This window comes from Hippopotamus amphibius, chromosome 1 (genome assembly GCF_030028045.1).
Source record: "Hippopotamus amphibius kiboko isolate mHipAmp2 chromosome 1, mHipAmp2.hap2, whole genome shotgun sequence".
Taxonomy (NCBI): domain Eukaryota; kingdom Metazoa; phylum Chordata; class Mammalia; order Artiodactyla; family Hippopotamidae; genus Hippopotamus; species Hippopotamus amphibius.
In genome coordinates, this window is record NC_080186.1 from 194,660,749 (window position 1) to 194,684,057 (window position 23,309).

At 37.6% G+C, this 23,309-nt stretch overlaps 1 non-coding gene across 1 annotated transcript; it reads right to left on the reverse strand.

The window, feature by feature from the left end:
• Nucleotides 1-834: 834 nt before the first annotated feature.
• Nucleotides 835-907, reverse strand: TRNAE-CUC (transfer RNA glutamic acid (anticodon CUC)). The gene has a single exon. It is a non-coding gene; the product is annotated as a tRNA-Glu (tRNA).
• Nucleotides 908-23,309: the final 22,402 nt, after the last annotated feature.

The window sequence follows — 23,309 nt, forward strand, 5'->3', positions numbered from 1 at the left end:
TAAAGAATCTCCCCAAAAGGACCTTGTAGTCTTTTTTCTCTTTTCTTCTGCTGGTACATTTCTGACATGCTTTGATTGCATCATCAGAAATGTGAGGCATCTGGACTTGAAGTTTGATGCTGATCAGGAGAGCAACACTTGCAATCCCAACAGTGGCTGACTTTGCAGTGGCAGTGTTATTACAGGTTATTTTTGAAGCAGGAACAATTGGAACAGTATTTTTATTAAAGAAAGGCAAGGAAAAATCGTTTGGACTGAAGGACTCTGCTATTATGGGGTGTGCGATGAGTACAATAACCAAGTTCACAAACTAGCTTTTAACAAGATGCCTTATTTTCAATCACTTGGAATTAATGAAAGCAAAACCTAGTTTTGACTTAAATTTTTCACATTTGTTCTCAGGCTTTCCTGAGCGTGTTGTTTCTGAAAGTTGAAGAAGTGTTTATTCAGCAATCTTTGAAAACTGAAGTCTCAGGAAACAATGTCTACTTTTGTAAAAACTAGTCTGTACCTTTCCTCTTGTAGCCAATTCTACATCAGTGATGGATGAAACTTAATATTTTAAAACCAAATATTCCATAAACATTTTGGTACATCTTCAAATTAATATTAGAAGCCAATTATCTTAGATAAAAAATTCTAATATTGTAACACTGGCATAATACTGTTGGTTTAATGCCAGTGAAACCCAACTCATTAAAATCTGGTTCCTCTTCAATCTTTAAGCTTGTTCCTTTTTGGGGGACAGCTCTTCTTGCCTTCTAGATGGCAATTTTTCTTCTGTTCTCAGCCTTTTTTTTTTTTGGCCATGCTGCGAGGCTTATTGGATTTTAGTTCCCTGACCAGGGATCGAACCTGGGCCCTCAACAGTGAGAGCGTGGAGTCCTAACCACTGGACCACCAGGGAAGTCCCCCTGCCTATCTTCTTGTTTATGCTGTATAAGACTCAACCAATCAGTTCTCAAGACCCAGATACACATTTTTGATTGTTCCATTAGCATCACTTACCCAGTGCTACCAAAACTGGGTTTAGAGTCTACACATTGCTCTTCTTTCCGACTATACTTATTCTATTACTTGCCTCAAGTCATACAAATTCAACCTGTCTTAAATCCTTTGGACTCTACCATCCTTCCTGTACCAGGATTCAGTCAGTGCCCAGCCACCTCCCTCAGCCCGTGCTGAGGGGCTTACACACAGTCCGTTGTCTTACTTGCTGGCATCCTGAGGAAATTCTCTGGTCATGGAAGTGGGTTTGACCCAGGTATGGAGCAGACTGGAAGTGCCAGGAAGTTGATTGCTTATAATTTAAACTAAAATATGTAAAATATACAGACTGTGAAAATCCTGAAGTTAGTCACCTAAAGAAGTTTTTCTTTGATTTTGCAGAGACTACATATCACAATTTTATATATTCAGCTATTGATTTATGGAAATATTAGAGAGAAATTTGCAAAACATTTGTCGGAAGATGAAAAGAAATGTCAAAGTGTCCTCCTAGTGCTAGCATAAAACATGCATTTCTCTGATCATACTGTTCATTCTTTTAAAGAAGATGTGAAAATCCCTGCCTTATGTCATAAAAATTACATTTCTTGTCACACAGATCTAGTGAATGGATCCTCTGTCTACCTGCTTCCCGTACCAGGGCATTGTCTGCCAGTCATTTTGTTCCATGGCACATTTATTATGAGCTTGCTATTTTCCGTATAGCTTATCTATGACCTGCTAGTGATCTTTCCCTAAGCAATAAAGCAAGGTCATGACGCATGACGATGGAGCACCATGAGAGGACAGAAGGGAAGCCTGGTGGCACTCGATGCACAGACTTCTAGCCCGGGTGACTTGGAGTCTTCCTGAACCGAGAGAGCACTGCTGTTGCTGGCTGGTCCGTGCTGAAAGAGTTCTGGGCTCCTGGTAGAAAGTTCCCCCATGGCCCAGGCAGGACGTATGTAAGGGACCCCTCATACATCCTTGTCAGGGACAGAATGCTAAGATGTGCCAGGTTTATTGGTCATCCTTTAAGTTCTCCTGACCGAGTCATGAATGTGCCTCAGAAATTTAGGGTAGAGAACGTGTCACGTATATCTTTGCACGCACTCAAATCACTTATCTCATAGTCGCTACTTAATGAATCAATAAAGTTTAGGAAAATTCAGAACCTATATGTTTCTGAAAGTAATCCAAGTGTCTTCACGTATATTAACTCCTTTAGTCCACACAACCTTTTGGGATAGATTTAATAAACAAAGAAACGGAGATGTGAGAAGTTTGAGTGACTATTTTTCAAATTAACCGCTATAAAATGAATGAATGACTACACTTTAGAGCTGCATCGGCACAGTAATGTGAAGACCTCACTCTCGTCCCTGCACATAACACACGTGAGAGATGGGGCAGCCTTAAGTCCAGTAAATAATTGTTCTGAACAGCTCTGTAACTAAGCATAGTTCGGGAAATGTTTCAATACTTAGAAATAATAGCATACATCATAAAATTTACTGCTTAACTAACATAAACACTGGATAAGTAGAAGACCCTTGGAAATCATTTAGATTATTTCACAACATTTGAATTTTTTTTCCTGATAAACTGAAAGAAACAGCAATATGAGGTACATCGATTGTAATCACTGTTTACCTCTTATGACTTTCACCTCTCTTCACAAAATGAATCCAAAATGAAGTTGTGTTACATCAAAAATAACTAACGTAGCATTGCCACAGTCAGGGAATTTAGGCTGGAAATAGGAATGCTACTTGCCCTGCCAGAAGCCTTTTCATCTTCCCCTAATCTCCAGTTGACCTTTTCCCCATCCTCTCAATCCATTCTCTTGGCTTTTATTGCTTCACGTGACAAATATGAAGGAGTTGGAAAATGTTGAAAATTCTTAGAGGTACTCTGAGAACTGTTGTCTTCTCAGAGAGAAGAAAAGTGCATTATTTTGACTTCTTTTTTCCTTAGGTTTACTTTTCAGTATACTACTTCCCAACGATGAGGGTCATAACCCTCTGGAAGATTTGGCCCCTTCTCTCCCCACCTCGTCACACTTAAAATAATCTCTTCATGAGACTAACGTTTTTCAAAGGAAAGAGGAAAGGCTTGGCTTCAACAAGATTTTGTTTTCTTACCCTGCATATCTCTCTTAGCAAGAAAACACTAAAGATTTGGCTACAGCCTTGAAATTGGAGAATGACCTGTTTTTCCTTATCCCTGAGAAAAAAAACTGCTTGAAAATTCCAAATTCAAAACTTGGAAACAAAGTTCTGATGATTTATCTTTCTTTTCTCATGATTAGACACATTATACTCTGTGGAATTAGGTAGTTAAGAGGAATAAATATTAGGAGATGGAAATCTCAATTAAGGGTTCTCTTTTATTTTTAATTTAATCTGCCCTTAAATGAAAGTCATTATTGCAGTCATTATTCTTTATTTAATGGTGAGGTTTAAAGGATTTCTTAAGAGTATCCACAGATAGGAACCTAGATGCTTGCATGCCACTCACTTACCCTTCAATTAGAGTGAAATTATGAGAAAAAATATGGATTTATATAACTAAATATGGTATTATCATAACAATATAGTATTAATTTTTGTTTGTAATAATAATTTCCATAATAATATGGTACTTTTTTTTTGGTTTGAATATTTGGTCCTGTTTTTTCGTATACTGTTAGTTACCTATAACTTTAGGGATCCAGGGATCTGTTCTTTTTATTTTTCACAATATTCTGATGACTTAGAAAAATCAAGTCAGAATCTCTGCTTTCAGGAATGAGCCTTCTCTTCATGTAACAAAGAAATAAAGAAGTCAATAAGTAAATAAGTAGCAGGGGTCTTTGCAAAAAGTTGATTATAGTCATTAAATTACGGAACATGGGGTTTCAGGGAAGTTCTTGAGATCATTGACTAAGCCTTTAAAGGAACATCTTAATAAAGAAGCTTTAGAAATGAAAAAAAAAAAAAAAAAAAAAAAAACCAAAATTCTAACTTTAAAGCACTGCCATACTTCCAGCTTCTTGTTGCTTATCTCTGTCATTGATATTTTACAAGTCATCTGGGAAAATGGATCTAAATTTCTATCTTCAGTTGTAATATTTTAGAAACTGGCCCATCAATGAATAATTAAAGACTGCCTTTAGAAGGTTATGAACCAACTTTGTGTTTTCTTCCATATCATCACTGTGGAAACAAAGATGACGTGGGAGAGCTATCAGGAGCAAGAACCAGACTCACTTAATCTAAAGCAAAGAACAAGTGCCTTCTTAGTGCATCAGACAGCACGTCAGTGTCATAAAAGCAAGGACAAGCCTACTCAGAAACAAAAGCTACTTTCACCAAATCAACTTTCTCTCTGAGTTTAATATATTATCTAGCTTTGATTAGAGCCATGGGCTTAAAAAATCCTTTTGATCTTCCCTGGTATTCTTCAGGTTGCATTTTATCATTTGAAGTTTAGAATGGGGAAGCTGCTATTAAAAGAAAGTAAAGCAAATTCCTAAGCTTCTAAATAAATTGAGCTATTTGAATATTTTTGCCTCTTCTGTGGGACCACATTATTTGTTCAGTTATTCTCCTCCTATTAGACTCTAAGCCTTGTATCAGTCTTTGATCTAAAGATGAAAGGTTGCGTAGGGATTATTTATCTATTTTGATATGTAGGAAGGATGCAGAATTGGGAGGATTAGGTGTTAGACTAACATCCTTTTTTCACAAAATAAATTTTCAAGAAATAAGAAATACCCTGTGTCAAAATGTATGATAGGGTTGAATATTTAGTTTTGATACTGATCTCCTCAACTGGAAGTGTTTCTTTAATTCCTATAATTTGTCTGGTTTTCCTTGCAGTGCCTTGACTGCAGGGTAGAACAGAGCTCCCATGTCCTCCCTCTGCTCCTTTACTATATTAACTTACAATACAGTAAACTCATTCACATTCAGCAATTTAACAGCTTCTTCCCATAATTTGGTAACATTCGCTTAGGGATGATTCTACATTTAAAAAAAATTTTTTGTCATCCCCAGCTGTTTGCCAAGATGCCTTCTGGTACATCTGATGTGGGGCTTATGTGACCTGATGGTGATGTCATGAGACAAGGCCTGTGGAATCAAGTGATTTTTCTCTTGATTTTCTCTAGTCTCTGCTGTGGAGTTATTAGTCCTATATATTCCTTGCGTGATTGCTGTGGTGAATCCATGGATGTTTGGGCTGTTAAAAGATAAACCTGGGCATAATAAAATTTTTCAAAGTTTATCTGAGCAAAAATTGATTCCAATTGGGCAGCTCCAAATGAGAAGTGGTTAGGAGTGCTCCACCGACAGGAGCTCCGGGAAAGATTTTTATAGAGTAAAGGTGGACACAAAGAAAGGAAATTATCAATTATCTACAGCTTAAAGCCTATTGTCTGTTTGTGATTTGTTGTCCTTAAGTTTTAAATTTGTAACCTTCAGGCATCTATAGGCTTCGATTTTGGTTTGCTTACGTAGGCAGCCAGGACATTAGAGCCACTTCAGTCTAACAGCCTCCTTGTGTAATTGAACACAGCATTGTGCTGAAACTTACTGTTGGGGTGCATGGTTCCCACCTTTAGCCACCAGTCATGAAGTCCCTACACATGGCATTCTCTTGATCCCAACCCCACATGCTTCTGATGGTCCACTGTGTCTCTCTACCAGGATGTAACAAAACTGATGTCCCTCCACAGCCCCCAGAGCTGGAGGGGAGCCAGAAGAGGGGCTGCCTTAGGCTGTCTCTCTAACTGCTTCCGTCTGCCAATACTGACATGGGATTCCTGACATGCCAGGTTGAACGTGGCCACACGCAAAGCTTCCCTACAGCAGAGGTATCCAAACTACAGCCTTAGGCCAAATCCACCTACCACCTGCTATTGTTAAGAAACATTTATTGGTCCACGACAAGTATTCATTTATGTGTTGTCCATGGCTGCCTGCACGCTACAAGGGCAGAGTAGAGTAGTTGCGGCAGAGACGATATAGGCCACAGAGACTAAAATATTTAATATCTGGACTTTTACAGAAAACACTTATTGACTCATGCCCTTGCAGCCTTCCCCAAGTATCCTGGGTAAACACGTCACTGTCCTCTCTCCCCCTCTCCTATTTTCAGGATCTACCATTCCCAGAAGGAATTTTCCAGAGGAAAAATGAGGACATAGGTTGACCTCTCTTACCACTTTCGTGTCTCCTCTTTTTAACAACTCAGGGGACCTGGGGGGCTTGAGGGCAATTTCCATTTTCTTTTTGTCTTCTAGGAATTCTCTTACATCAGTCTCTTCTTTCTGTGATCCTATTTGTCCTGTTTCCTTTCTTGAGATCCTACTGTCAGGCTGGCCTTGAGAGGGAGAAATGGGCTTACAAACAAGAGAGTATAAATCAGGAGATATTCAACAAACATTGTACTTGTTTCATGTGGCTCAGTTTTCCTACTTAGATAAATAAATGACAATAAATAGGCATTTGAAAGAGTCGATTGTTACTTAGATTTTCCTAGTTATGCTAAAATATTCACATGAATTATTCTTTTTCTCAAATTAAAACATTATGATTATGAATGATCTAGATAAGTGAAAAATAAATCAGAAAGGCATCTTAATAATACTGTGCTATTAGCCACCAAGTGAAGTGCTCAAACTGTGTTTCTGCCACACATAGAGTTCTATCAGCTCCTTTATTTCCATTCTTCATGTTTGGATCTATATCTCTTCTATCTTTTTTTCTATCTATCAATTCTAAATTCTATAGTTCTATACAATTTGGGAGTGAACATTCAACTACATTTAGGGTCATTGTATAATAATGTACTATACCTCAGTGTTCAGAGGATAATAAATGTCTTTATGCATGTCTGTTGTTGACTCAGAACATTTAGGAAACATTTGAATTAGATTTTTCTAGTTGCCACATATGTGCTTATTTTTCGCTGTAATTTTATGTTACAGTGAAGATCATTCCGTTAATTCACTACAAAAACTTCAAGTAACTCTGTTAACTGAGGAGAACAGTTAAGAGTGAGGTGAAAGCAGGAAAATGAACTTGGAGGGGACAGTCATTTATGATGACATTTATTATCTTCTGATGTTATACACCTGAGAACTCACCATACAAGATTGTTTTTATGACTTGGATGAGTGTAGATTGAAAACTTTTGGGTATTACCACAAACCCTAGTAGGATTTAAGACCAAAATTCCATGTGATAATAATTTTCTGTGTTCTAAGTGATTTAAGTTGTAGAGATGAGGGGAAGAAATACTACTTCATGTATATTACATTTGGGAAGACAAGACCTCTGGACCTAAATATAACAAACAAGATGCAACTGTGGGCTATCACTTTAAAGTTTGTATGAATTGTGGGCTATGAATCTATACATTTAATTATAAATTTCTACTTTTAAAGGATAACTTTCCCACTGTAAAGAATAGCTTCACACAATTATACGCAGTGTGTAATATCTGCATTTTATGAAAATCTCTGATATATTAGGCAACCCCGTCTCGCCAATGACAGTAATGGTTCTGATCCAATCTACTTACATACTCACACTTTTACGCACTTCACTTTACCTTGAATGATCTGTCTCCACTGGAAAGGAGTCAAGACAATGAGAAAAACAAAGCTCTCTTTACTAGATCTCTGATGAGGTTTTGGATTGTTGAGGTGAATCATCCTGATGTCTGGCCCCAGAGGTGGGGAAATTAATGAAGGAGAACTTCTGAGAATGTCCTGACAACTCTCCACCCCTTCCAGGTATACAGTCTGCTTTAGGGCAGCGAGCTGCAACTCGGACTTTCTTTCTTGACTTTATTTCCTCCTATAATCTTAAATGATGTGACTCATTTAAAACTATTTCACTTCTCATATATTTCTCCTTGACTTCCTTAGACTAGAAAGTGGGAGGAAAGCAGCATGAAAGAAATAAAACTGAAAAGCAAAGTATGTGATAAGAACTGAATTGCAGGTAACAAAATAGTATCTCCAACATTGTGAAAAATGAGTACATATTTTGCTCTAAAAACTAGAGGAGGAAATTTCATTATTGTAATAGCTCATCCCTGTGGCTATTACCATGTGTACTATAAAGAGTAACTACCTTAACCTCATATCTTTATATTATTTCTAATTGAGAAGCTGCTGATAATCATCCTCCATGTAGCAAAGTACGGTACTCTTCATTTGTCCAGTAAGTACTTCCTTATACATTATTTCAATTTAATATTTTGTTTTATGTCATTCAACACACAAGAAAAGTTCAGTTAAAGTAATTCAATCATAATTTATTACAGAAAGCGAAGAACTCTTTAGAAAAATACAAATAACCCTATTTGGTGAATTCAGATTTTATTGTTTCGAGTTTAACATTGTGGTAAAGACAATGAAAGGTTTTTAATTATTAAATCATCCATAAAGTGGAGGAGTACTGTTCATTTTCTTTTAGTGATCTTTTTCTTGAGTTATTTTATTGTGGGTCCTCATGATTTCTATTTTTACCCCTTTGGCTCCCATAGAGACTCTCATGTTTCCTTCTGCAGTTTTTGGTGGTCTCAGGTTATTCCTGCCCAGAACTGTGCAAGGTCAAAGCCCTTTCCTCTTCATAGACTCAAATTAGGAAACTATGTAACAAAGGTCCTCTCTTTGCATCTCATCATGTCTTTTCTCATACTGCCGCCTTCATGACCTCAGGCTTCTTCCTTGGATAAGAGGCCTGGCCTCAAGCATCCCTGGGATTCTGTGCTTTTAGTGAACCTCCTGAGAGGAAGAAGGTCTTTTCCATCAACAGCAACAGAAAATCCACCAGGGGCGATTCCATTTAACCTTGTCTGTATTCCTTGCCCAGCCCTCTGCTGCGTGTGAGCTATAGGGTGAGGTGTTTTGCTCATATCTGTCCTCAGCAGACCATCTGCATCATAAGAACTGCCGCTGCTGCACGAGTGCATTACGTATCCATGAGTAGCTTCCTTTGCCCTTAAGGTCACCCCATGCAAGTGGAACAAACTTCTTCTTGAAGTCCGGTTTTGGTTTCTTAATGTGCGATAGTTTAGAGAAAGGGGAAGAAAAGAATGCCTGTGGGTGTGTTTGAGGGTTAGGGGAAGGAAGAGAGACTACCAAGGAGGAAGAAAGAGAGAAAAGACAATAAGTAATACCAATAAGTGAAGGAGAGAAGAAGGAGAAACGAGAACAGATAAAGCAATAAGGATCTCTGTGGCAGCAAAGAGAGAAATGATGGAGAGAGAAAAAATAGGAATAGTTGACAGATTCAAGATACAGGCCTGCCTCAGAGCTCTGTGCCTTGGCAAAAACTTAGATGTCCCTGGAAGTTTTGATTCCACTTTGAAAAATATGACTTTAGATTGAAAGCATCACTTATTTGGAAGAATAGAAATGAGAGGTTACCAAAATCATTTTCAAAAATCGCTGCTTGACTGGGTGTAATTGAAAACAGTTATTATCCTGTGAGTGTTCCTAATGTGTAGTGAAATTGCCATGAACTCTGCCCCTTCAGCTCAGTTTATACCTCTCTTAGCTACGAAAAGCTCCAAGTGCACTTTGTAGTGTTGGTTTTAAAACCACAAAGGAAGAGGAAGAAACGGTCTGCAGATCTGACACATATGACTTGATAACATAGAAACCAATTATCCCTCTCTAATTTAACACAATTGTAAAAGCAACAAAACCATTCAAAGGGGTTGAGATCAGGCATCACTTAATTGACTTCATTCCACCTATAAGTGGGTTCTTTGAGAAGCTGGTAGACACATACTTATTTGGTGGTTAACATGAGCTCAGTTTCAATAACTATAAGTGTGTTGCCTCATAGAAGGGAGATGGAAGTTGTGTGGCATTTGACTTTATTGACATATCGACAATGACCTATTATGTACAAATGTACTGTAAAACATTGCAATAAGATTTTTGGCAGGGTGTTCCTTTCTGAATATGAAGCTTGAGCTTATTACAAGGTTTGCATTACAACACTGCAGCAAAACATGAGCACTGCTTAGTTTAGGACTACTATAGAACAGTTAGATCTAGCATATTAAAGAGGAAGGTTATAAGACAGTCATTGCAATAGATTATCATTTGATAATTCAATATTTTAAATAAAATTTTTATTTCAGTACAATTTTAGATTTACAGTGTTTTGCACAAAAAGATTTGCAACTAAACCAGAGAGTTCCCATAGATCCTCCATTCACTCTTTCCTATTAGTATTTTAAACTATTAGGGTACATTTGTCAAAATTAATGAACTAGTATTGAGACATTATTATTTACTAAAATCTATATTTTACTCAGACGTCCTCAGTTTTCTCCTAATCATCCAGTAGTCACGTTTCCTCAGGGTCCTCTTGATTGTGGTATTTTCTCAGAATTTCCTTATTTATTTATTTTTAAAATTTACTTATTTATTTATTTATTTATTGGCTGTGCTGGATCTTCATTGCTGCACGCAGGCTTTCTCTAGTTGTGGTGAGCAGGGGCTACTCTTCGTTGCGGTGCGCTGGCTTCTCATTGCAGTGGTTTCTCTCCTTGCGGAGCTGTAAGCATGTGGGCTTCAGTAGTTGTGGCACATAGGATCAGTAGTTGTGGCTTGCGGGCTCTAGAGTGCAGGCTCAGTAGTGGTGGTGCATGGGCTTAGTTGCTCTGCGGCATGTGGAATTTTCTGGACCAGGGCTCGAACCCGTGTCCCCTGCATTGGCAGATGGATTCTTAACCACTGTGCTACCAGGGGAGTCCCCAGAATTTCCTTATTTATTTATTTATTTATTTATTTATTATTTTTGGGGGGGGTACACCAAGTTCAATCATCTGTTTTTATACACATATCCCCACAGGATTTCCTTATTTTTGAAGACTTTCACAGTTTTGAGAATTACTGGCCAAACAACTTGTAGAATGTCTCTCAACTGGGATATGTTTATTTTTTTCTAATCAAGATAAGACTGGGGTTATGGGTTTGAGGGAGAAATACCACCGAGGTAATGTGGCATTTACATAAGATAACATTACTGTTGATGTTACCTTAATGTTATTTGTCATGTTTCTCTTTTATTTTTTTAATTCAGTCTGCCAACCTCTATCTTTTAATTGGTGTATTTAAGTTATTTACATTTAAGATAATTATTGATATGTTAGGGTTTAAGTTTGCCGTTTACTTATTTGTTTTCATTCTGTTTCTTTTGTTTCCCATTCTTCTGCTACTCTTTTCATTCCGTCTTGTGAGTTAACAGTTTTTAGGATTCTATATTGATTTATTTATAGTGTTTTTGAGTGTATATTTTGTATAGTTTTCTTGGTGGTTACTAAGTGTTACAGTATACATGTGTGACTTATCAGAGTTTAACAGTATCAGCGTTCTACCATTTCCAGTGAAGTGTGGAAAACTTACTTCCATTAGGACCTTTACTCTTCCCACTTTTAAGCATCATTGTCCTGAGTATCAGCTGGTGTTAAAATTTTTATCTTAGTCATCACATATGATTTAGAAAACTCGTGAGAAGAAAAATTGTCTACTGCATTTACCCATTTTTCTGCTCTTTCCTCTTTTCTTTCTTTCCTGATGCTCCAAGATTCTTTTATCGTTTGCTTCCTCTTTGAAGAACTCTTTTTATAGCCATTCTTTTTTTGTGTGCGTGGGATTCTTGTGACCTTTAATTCTTGTTTTACTAATGTTTTACATAAGTGTGGGGAGTAAAGATGGGGGTGGAGTAAGGAAGAAGTGAAAAGTATATTTCAAGTTCCTTGAACTATTTGAAGCATGTGCTAGGGTAAGAAAGTTCAGTAAAAGCATCACGTCCTTATCACCACAGAGCTCTTAAGAGAGATGTGTGACAGAGACATGGCAACTCTTTAGCTCAGGTGGAAGTGACTCTGACAGAATTAATCCTGGCATACTTGGAACACTGGGCAGTGCAGCTGCTACACAGCTGGGCAGATGAAAAGTCAGCTGTCCAGAATCTACTGCCTAGCACGCAAGTAGGAGCATGTGTGTCTCTCCTCTGATGTGAATATCTCTTCCTCTCCAGCAGAAAAGGGGCACCCCACCAACTGTATAGCAATGAGAAAACTGTTGGGCAAGACTCTTAGAAAAGAAAAAGACTTCTTATTTGTTTTTTATTGAAGTGTAGTTGATTTATAATGTTGTGTTAGTTTCTGGTGTACAGCAAAGTGTTTCAGTTATACATGTATGCATATATTCTTTTTCATATTCTTTTCCCATTATGATTTATTACAGGATATTGAAGAGAAAGATTTCTTTTTTATATTTTCTGGTGATGTTGACTGACCTGAAGTGACTTTTTACTTTTGGACAGTAGCATTGTGTCCTGGTGATAAAATAATCGACACTTAGCACTCTTAAAAGGCAGAGGAGTGGAAAAGCATGCCTCTTTAGGACCTAGACTAGTGGGAAGGGGATTATGTAGGACTATGTAGATTCTAAGAATAAGGACATAAAAAAGCTAATTCTAATGAACTAACACAAATAAATGAGAACTTGGCTTTTTCTATTCTTAAAAATACTGACCTCTCCTAGCTAATACTACTAAATCTAAGGTCAGTTTATAATCCCAGCCTGGGATAACTATTAAGCTTTTAAAGTTAAGGTAAAAAGCTACATTCTTAATAAAGTAGTTTTCTTTCCTAATTAAATGGATTTGAGTAAGTTGAAAGCCTAAAATCTAGGGACTCTTTTTGTTTGTTGGGGGCAACCCTAAAAACTTACTGCCATTTGTTGTTGTTATTGTTTTAACCTACAGAATTGGAAGGATTTGAAATGGGCAGGCAGAAGTCGTTACATGAATCATAGAAATGGTCAACATGCACCTAATTTTACCCACTGAGCAAAGAGAGTTAAAGGGGATAAGTTCTTTTGAGAAGAACTTAAATGTGTTTAGAAGGTAAGAATATTACACTAGTCTTTTTGTTTGTTTCCCTGGTTGGAAGAAAGGGATATCTGTAATTGAGGGGGATGGGAGGGAAAGCGTCTGTTGAATAAACACCTATGGAAGCTTCTAGCAGAGTGTTTGAGAGCTGTTGAGACAGGCTGGGACCTGGGACCCTTTGCTGCAGTGCTGTAATGCTTACACCCAGACAAACCTCTTCTGGAACAACAAAATGAGAAGAAGTTATAAGGGACTAAAAATAACTGCATGCATGCCCAGTTGGGGCAAATTCTAGACAAAAGATACCAAAAGACCAAAAAAGCCACTTCTGAAGAGCTGGGAACAAAAACAGGGGTTGGGAGCAAAAGCAGGATACTGTACATATCCCCTGCACAAACACCCCCTAAGGGGTGGGCAGACCCCCTAAGCTACCCCTCTGGCTGACCCCTGGACACACCCCTACCATCATGCCCTATAAGGAACAAGCTCATCATAACCCCCCTGGCCTCCCCCGCCCGGGGAGCCAGCAAGCAAGGGAACCTGTTACTTGTTCTCACTCCCTGCTGCTGCAGCAGGGGCCCCAGTAAAGCCTTGCCTGAATTTCTTGTCTGACCCCTGATCAATTTCTATTCTACCGAACCCTGGTGGGTAACCGTGTCAGGCGTGGACCATTGACTTACCCTCGGCAGGGAGATTATACAGCTGAGTTTAGGGAGTGAATACAGGTTTTAATTTCAATTCACAGCAAATGATGATGCTCACAGATTAAGCACCTTAGTTTTCACTTCCCCTTTACCTGAAGCATCTATTGCTGCATAGCTGAGCTTTAGGGGGGAAAGCTGTATGCTTAGATAACGTCTCTGATTCCCTAGAACTGCAGCTTGCTCCAATCCAAGGTGTGGTTTTCTTATTAAAGTAAGTATTCATTGCCAACTATGACACTGAAACTTTGAAGACATTTATAGTGGTGACAGGTGTTTTGGTTCAGAAACAGGCTGTTTAACAAGTCAAATGCATATCATTCCTCTTAAGCATTAAATTTTTTTAGCCACAGAATTCCATTTTTTGAGTTGAAATGGTGCTTTCTTCTATATTTGATTTCTCAGTTTTCTTAGTACATATTCCCATCTTCTCCAAAATGTCTTCAAAACTTTCCCCTTTTCTGGGACGTTTTCTCAGAGGCCGCTTCTAACATTCAGCATCTCCAGGTGCTGTAGCTTCTCTGGGTGAAGGGAGGCGGAGCCCCTGCAGCTGCTTCTTATTGGGGCACATGATCTCGTTCCCGTTGGTGCACGATGCTCTCAGATCCAGCCTGATGGACGCTGGCGGCAGGCCGGGCCAGGCCGAAAGGCGAGGCCACATTGCAGTGGGACAGCGACTGTGACCGTGCCGTCGCTGTTGGCTCCAGAGAGTTCGTGGACAGGTATGGAGGTGGGCAAGGCGGGGCAGCGGGCAGAGAGCACGGGGGCTCAGGGTCGCTCATTGCGGGTGTGGCTGTGGCTGGAGGACGCGAGAGCAGAGAGGCATCCTGGAGGCCTCTTCAGTGATTGGTCTTCTAGTGATAAACTCGTTTAATTTTCCTTTGTCTGAGAATATCTTTATTTTTCCTTTCTGGTTGAAGGATCGTTTGACTGGACCTCAGTTTTTGTACCTGCCGTTCTTCCAGGATCACACTAGTAGCAACTGCTGTGAAACAAACCATGCCACAAAGCAGCAGCTTAAAATAACAAACATTTATTTAACAGTGATTCTGTAGGTTTGCAGTTTAGACTGGACTCTGCCTTCTTTTGTTTGAGCTGGGCTTCCTCGTTTATTCTAAATCACTTACTAGTAAGAGTAACTACACAGTTGTGCTTCTGAAGGTTGGTTGGCTGGGAGCCTGGGCAACTTAGCTGTTCCCGGCGTGTCTCATCTTATATGTGTGTCAGTCACTAAAGATGTTCACGTGGCAGTGGTGGGCACCCATGAGAGAAAATTCTAAAAGATTCTGGAGCATCAGGCTTGGAACTGGCACAGCAAGTTTTCAGTTGTGTTCTGTTGGCTGAAAGCAAGTCCCAAATCCATCTCTGTAACCAAGGGTGTGGGACAGGATTCCACCTCTAATGGGAGGGTCTACAAAGTCAAAATGCAAAGGGAGTGGTTGCAAACGGGAAGAGTGGAAAACGGGGGGCATTTTTGACATCAGTCTGCTGCAGATATCTTAGAATGCCAAGTCTTGCCCTGCATTGTAGGCCCTTGATGTTGCCAAAAATGTTTTACTCTTAGGAAGGTTGATCTGATACAATTCAGTCCTCTATAGTTAAGAGGTGGAAGTCCTACAGAGATATTTTTAAAACATGAATTTTGGAGGAGGTGGTGTCAAAAGTTCAGGAAAAAACAGTAAAACCAGTGAATCAATGAAGCAGTAATTAATCAAAGCTTATTTTGCCCACGCCAAAAGGCAGTTTCTGAGCCAGGAGCAGTCAAATGAAAAATGGAATGAGGCAGAAGGGTATATTGTTATAAAGCAGCGTAGTGAGAAGGCTGCAGCTTTGATTATTCACAGTGATTGGTTATAATATTAGAATCTTAAATGATAGTGAATTGGTTAGTGGTTACCTCATAATCAATCTTGGGAAATGGTTTAAATTTTGCTTGTGATTTCCAGAGGCACAAACAAGTAATGACCTAGTTCAAGGTAGTCTTGCAAAATAAGCTAAATTAAGCTCTGTTTGTATGACTAAACTGGTTTTGTCTGCTCAAGGAATTTTCGAGACTGGTCTCATTTGTTTTCGATTTTAACAGTCAAAAGATTATTTGCACTTGTGGAAAAGGTAGCCATCTACATCATAAGACTGTAAATGATATATACTGCTTGAAGTTCAAAGCACTTTTGATTTCCCTTGTGTAAGATGAAAGTGAGAATTAAGGTAATTTAGCAACAGCTGCCTAATCAAGATAGAAATAGAGCAGCAACAAGGATATGGCAATCATTGTTGTGAGAGAGAAACAGAATATACATGGGGAATCGAGATGAAGCAATAGATCTGTGTCCAGCATCATGACTAAGAAAATGAACTTATACATCCAAACTCATGGTAAACACAAGGGGGAGGCAGAGTTCTTTGCAATGCTGATACTCTTTTCTTCTGCTGTTGAAATGGAATTGTTTTCTAAGGATAAAGGTCAGTGATGATGCAAATCACACAGTCTTCAGTTAGCCTGAATTCCACCCTCTATTTCTCATGACATTTCTGTGATAATACATGACATGATAATTCTTTATAGTGGCCCTTAATAAAAGTAAATTAAAAGTCATTTTTCTTATTAGATTATCACAAATATACAACTTAGTAAAATATTTGAGAATTATGTGTTTTAGTTATCCCTAGTAAAGAAATCTTGAATATTTGCTTTGCAAATAATAAAAACAAATATAAATATATTCTAGTGCATACAATGAGAATGAAATTTTTAAAGCGTCAACGTGGAAAAGTATCAAGTGGGAAAACTGAAATCAATCCTAATATAATAATTACAGTAATGAGAGTATAAGTGGTCCAGACTTTTTTGCTTGATGGTAAAGAGTCTCAGATTTGACTGTTTAAAAACAATGTAATTCAACAATATGGCATTTGCAAGCTAGAGATCTTGGAAATACATTACATAACAATGAAAGATACAGTGAACTGAATTCAATTACACTAAAATTAAAGGAAAGCATGGATAACAAATAACAAAATGCAATAACAATCATCATTATGTAATAACAAATAGAAGTCCTAATGTTGACTAACACAAATCCAAATATAGAAGACAAAAAATTTCTATAGGCAAAACAAAGAATTTATACAGGTATATAATTATATTTGGAGACAAAAAATAAAATCTGTGACTGGTCATGTAGATAAAATTTAAATGAGACTGTGCCATATAATCACCAAACTAATCTTTATGTGATTAATTTGATATAAATAATTAGTAACTAAGCAGAACCACTAGATGCATGTTGTATTTTATGTGGTATAATATAATACAAATTTCACGTATTCATGGAATATTTTCCATTAATGCCAAATATTACATACTAGGCCAAAAAGGAAAGTTCAGTAAATGATTAAAAATATTGAAGTAAAATATAAACCAGAGAAATTAAGAGACTCTGGTAAACACATGGGGAAAAATGATGGGGCTGATGAAGGGAATCCTATTCCTTACTTTAAAATTTTCCAAGATCATTCCAGATGGCCAGTATGAATTAAAATATATTTTATAGTAGTGTGAAGGCACCACTTTCCATCACTAATAATTTAAAAAACTAAACTGCACTGAAGATTTTTAATGGAGATTTATATTAAAACTCTAATTTTTTAATGAAACAATAAAAAGGAAAACCAAATTTGTGTCTCTAGAGCTCAGTTAAGTACAGTTTTGCAGCTGGGAAGTGAAATTGTGATCTTTACAAAGAAAATCTTAGACAAAGAGCAGCGATGAAGAGAGCTACTGCCATAGAATGAAAAGAAACATGTAGTTTTAATCAATTTCAGTGATTGTATATCTCATAAACTACAAATGACTGTGATTCTGCGGTCAGTTCTCAATAACAAGGGGAAATGTATCATCAAAAAGATCAGACAAACCTAATTGGAAAAGGAATATTTTTTTAATATTAGATGGGAATGAGAAAATTTTTCCTTTTTTTTTTTTTTATGGTAATCATGGAATACAATTTCTACTTTTTTTTTTTTACTCTGTGTTCAGACATTGCACGAGACAATTTAGAAGCTAAGATATTTTTTCTTCCTGGAATCATTTGGTTGAATGGTTCATATTTAAATACAATATATTTTGAGTAAAATTTGAAAAAGTGGTTGGGCTAGTCCATGTGAAATTTGAAAAACTGGGATGGCCTGTTGAGCTTGGATGGGGGAGAGGATGGAGGTGAGAAGAAGACTGTTGTTTCAGGCAGGAGTTGAGAATCATAGCAAGATAGGTTTCTGTAGTTTCCTGCTGGGGTAGATAAATTCACTCTTAACCTTCAATCATACCTGCCTTTGCATGTCTTTTTATTGGTTATCTGTGCTCAAAGTCAAATTTCTCTCACTTTCTTAGGTTGTTTTCCTGCCTAGGCTTGGCTTTATTCTTTTTATTTTTTCTTCCAATTTTATTAAGATATAATTGACATACATAACTGTATAAATTTAAGGTGTACGGCGTAATTTTTAGACTTAAATACATCATGAAATGATTACCACAGTAAGTTTAGTGAACATCCATCATCTCATATATATAAAAGATTAGATATAGAAAAAAATTCTTTTCCTTGTGATGAGAACTCTTAAGATTTATTCTTAGCAACTCTTATATATAACATACAGGGGTGCTAATTATATTTATCATGTCATCCTTTATGTCCCTAATACTTATTTATCCTGTAACTGGAAGTTTGTATTTTTTGACTGCCTTCATCCAATTCCTCCTCCCCCCAGTCACTGTCTCTGGTAACCATAAACCTGATCTCTTTTTCTATGAATTTGTTTGCTTGTTTTTGAAGTATAATTGACCCACAACATATGTTAGTTCCTGTTATACAACATAGTGATTTGATGTTTCCATACATTTCAAAAAGAGAGCAATAAGTGTAGTCAATGATATGTCTACATGCAAAAGATATTACATAATTATTGACTGTATTCACCACACTGTACATTTTATACCCGTGACACTTTTTTAATTTCAACTAGAAGTTTGTACCTTTTAATCTCCCTCACCTGTTTCTCTCCTCCCCCTGCTTCCTTCCCTTCTGGCAGCCATCTGTTTGTCCTCTGTATTTATGGCTCTGTTTCTGTTATGTTTGTTCATTTGTTTTGTTTTTTAGATTTGATGTATAACTGAAATCATACAGTATTTGTCTTTCTCTGACTTATTTCACTAAGCATAAAATCCTCTAGGTCCAACCATGTTGTCACAAGTGGCAAGATTTCATTCTTTTCTATGGTTGGGAATTATTTCATTGTATATATACACAACATCTTTATTCATTCATCTATTGATGGACACTTAGGCTGCTTCCATATTTTGGCTATTGTAAATAATGTGCAATGAACATAGGGGTGCACATATCTTTTCTAATTAGTGTTTTCATTTTCTTTGGATAAATACCCAGGAGTAGAATTACTGAATTGTATGGTAGTTTTACTTTCAATTATTTAAGGAACCTGTGTGGTTTTCCATATTGGCTGCACCAATTTACATTCCCACCAACAGTACATGAGGGTTCCCTTTTCTCCACATCTTCCCCAACACTTGTTATTTCTTGTCTTTCTGATAATAGCCATTCTGACCGGTGTAAGGAGATACCTCATTGTGGTTTTGATTTGAATTTCCCTGATGATTAGTGATGTTGAACATCTTTTCATGTGCCTATTGGCCATCTGTCTTGTTTGGAAAAATGTTTCCTCAGTTCCTCTGTCCATTTTTTAATTGGGTTGTTTGTTTGATGTTGAGTTGTATGAGTTCTTTGTATACTTTGGATATTAACCATTATTGAATGTATTATTTGCAAACATCTTCTCTCATTCAGTAGGTGGCCTTTTTGTTTTATTGATAGTTTCCTTCACTCTACAGAAGTTTTTAGTTTGATGTAGTCCCACTTGTTTATTTTTGCTGTTTCCCTTGCTTGAGGAGACATATCAAAAAAAAAAAATATTGCTAAGATGTCAAAGAGCATACTGCCTATGTTTTTTTCTAGAAGTTTTATGGTTTCAGGTCTCATATTTAAGTCTTTAATTCATTTTGAATGTATTTTTGTATATGGTGTGAGAAAGTAGTCCAATCTGATTGTTTTGCATGTAGCTGTCCAGTTTTCCCATTACCATTTATTGAAGAGACTACCTTTTCCCCATTGTACATTCTTGTCTTTTGTCATAGATTAATTGCCCACATAAGGGTGGATTCATTTCTGGGCTCTCTGTTCTATTGCTCTATGTGTCTGTTTCTGTGCCAGTACCATACTGTTTTGATGACTGTAGCTTTGTAGTACAGTTTGAAATCAGGGAGCATGATACCTCTAGCTGTGTTCTTCTTAAGATTGTTTTGGCTATTTGGGATGTTTTGTGTTTCCATACAAAGTTTAGAATCATTTGTTTTAGTTCTGTAAACAGTGCCATTGGTATTTAAGTAGGGATTGCATTGAGGCTGTAGGTTACTTTGGGTATTATGGTCATTTTAACATTATTAATTCTTCCAATCTATGAGCACAGTGTATCTTTTCCATCTGTTTGTGCCATCAGTTTCTTTCATCAGTGTCTCATAGTTTAGGCTCTATTCTTCATCCTATACTTAGTGCTTTTCTCAGCCACCCAATTCAGGCTTCTGCTGAGTGAAAGGCAACATGAGAAGACAAGACACCAGGATTAAAATTAGACTTTCATGTACTTTGAGAATTTTCTGAGGTAGCTCAGAGTTTACAAACTGACTTTTTTTTCAGATCTGTGTATCCTGTGGCTTGAAGGCTGTTGGTCATCAGTCACAAAGCCCCAGATGAAACCAGAACCCCAGCAGCCTCCTCATTCTTGTTCAGGGCAACTGTAGATGTATATACTCCTGTTATTCTGAGGCTTATTCAAGTTAGTGTCCATATATTTTCTGTTTTGGTAAATGGAAGTTAAAAATAAAAAGGAATATGTGATAATAGAATTGAAGAAAACCTGTGAAAGTAATCAGAAAAATGAATGTTATCCAATTATTCTGTATTCATTAACCAATTATGGTTTTCATATCAGTTGTACTGTCAAACCAAATGTGTGCATTTTTCAGAGCTTGCATTGTGAGCTCAACTGATTATCACAAAATTACGTTGCATGCTTTTCAAATTAATACACATCACCAATAATAAAAATTCTGAGGTCTGAATAAGTTGGCAGTTATGCAAATACATAAGGAAGATTAGCACACAAAGGGCTAGTCTTGCTTTGTAATACTCATTCTTCTCTTGGTAAAGGTTTGGGGGGAGTCACTACACCCACACTTCTCTACACATTGGTGAAGCAGTTGAGAGGGGCTAGGCTATGGCTTTGTAACAGGTAAAATTCCAGGCCAGAGAAATGACTTTATCAGATGTGAGCTTAAATAGAGGCTGCTGGTGCATGTTGGAAGACTTGCTCTTAATTATACCACTCATGCCAAGCCCCCAGAAGAGGAGCAGAGGGCAGAAGAGGTGATAGGCTTGTTTCTGTTCAGTTACCTTGTGAACATTGGCCATATTCTTCCTCTGCAGCTCCAGCCCTCTCCATGATGCCTGGAGAAGCTGTGGAAAGCATGGGTATGTGTCTGTCACTATAGCTGATGTCCACCTTAACAATGCCAGTGTCAGTGTCAGAACCTAGGTTTTGATACTTACAAAGTTGGGACCCAAAGTGCTGGATACTATAGTCCCTAGAACTATGCTGAGTATTTAGAAGAACTGGGGAGAATGTTGATTTTCTGATTCAAAGTTATATTTTCTTACTGAAAGACTAGAGCCAAACCTAGAATGTCATGAATATAGCTCAGTTATATATGCCTCCAGCCCCACTTACCATGTGGCTCAGATTCCAGTCTGGGAGTGGGCTAAGATTTAGTACATCCATCTCTCTCATGAGGATCAGCTCAGGCCACAAAACTTACCTGACTGCTGTCTCCTTCCTCAGACATCGGTCATGCCTGGCCAACTCTGACTCCTGGCAAAGGATACAAGGTAGGATCAAGCTGAGGCCTCTGCAACACAATAACAGAAATATGCAGAAGTGCATTTTATAGTTGACCTAAGTTGGTATTTTATAAATTTTGCAATATAAAAATGGTAATTGACCCAGTGGTCTCACTTTCTGGAGTTTTTTCCTTTGAACAAATACTGGACCCAAATAAAGATGTCTATTAAAACTGAAGCCAGTGCTTCAGTTTCTCAGAATGTCTTCTCTTTATAGACTATATTCAATTTCCTTAAGCCCAAAATTCCTTGTAATGATATTTGTCTAAATCCCTAATACAAATGTTCCTCAGAGGTTCATATTTGAGATAAGTAGAATTCCTATTTCTATTAAAATGATTTCTCTTTATTGTTTCCTTCTATTTCAAGAGCAAGTCAGTTTTGTAACTTTATTTCCAAATGTCTCTAGTGGTCCACTGACCACTGTCAAGCAATTACCATAATGATCAAAGTGTAGACCATTATCTGAGATGGAGTGATAGCTTTGCTGACTGTTAAAGTGAGCATCCATGCGTTTAAGGACAGTAAATGTTCTCCACGTTATAATTTTAACTACACATCTTTTAACAGTAGGCAATAAATACAGGGGTGGAAATCAACTATTGAAGTGGAGATAGAGAGACAACATTCTCATGTCTTGAGTGAATGGGGGACTGTAGTAAGAAAACAGAATATTTTTAAGGTTAGTGGAAATTTATGGATTTAAAGGACATGGAGAACGGCACTTCAGATCTAGTAAACACTTACATCTTCCCCACAGTGTGATGATTAGCTGAGGCAAGTTGAAGAATAGCAGGAACTCTTTCTTGACTTGAAATTATTAATCAGCAGAATTCTTCCATGATGAATAAGGTTTTGGAAAATAATAACATATCTGTAGAGCAGCTAATCTGTGTTTCTGGAGTGCTCCCTTGTAGAAGAGCTCTCCCAGGTAAGGTGGAGGTCTCTTCAGCCTTACAATTGCTCACTCTGGCCATGATGCCAGCCTCTTGGGAACTGCCTCTTGCTCTCTATCAGGTTTTCTTGGAGTATCATACAGATGCTCGTGAGTTGTGGATTATAAAGCAGTCTCCAACGAAGGCAGTCTAAAATGGGGTATTCCAGATCCTATAACTTCTCTTGAAATGCCCTGCCCTGCCTTCTGTTCTTCCTTCCCTCCTCCCAGGCTCCCTAGGCCGTTTTTTACCCTGCTTTTGTCCAGCAAACTGAGCAGAAACTCCCTATTTGGTCACGCAGATGCTCTCTCTTTCTCTTGAAGGTTTCCCTGCTCAGGAATATACTAGAAAAATAACTTCTACTTTACAAGATTCACACTTTTCCTATTAGAGCTGATACTAAAATTTACAAATTTTGGTGAATTAATGAATCCACAGGCAAATATAATTAGATGTAGTATGCAGCCATACTAGGGCATGCCATTTATGTTTCAAATAAAGACAAAAATAAACAACCCTCAAAATAAAATAGGGTTGGGAATTTAAGGCAACAAAGTGGGCATGGGAATTATATTTGTCTTGCAGTCCTCAGTGGAGCTCTCAAATCAGCTAATCAGGGAGACTGCTTATAGGGGCTTCTACTGTAAACTTATCTGTAGCTGCATGAGTTGGATGTCAATCTGTTATGCTGTTGAAAAGCAATCATTCTTTAATTGTCTTAGAGAAAACAGGAGATGCTCC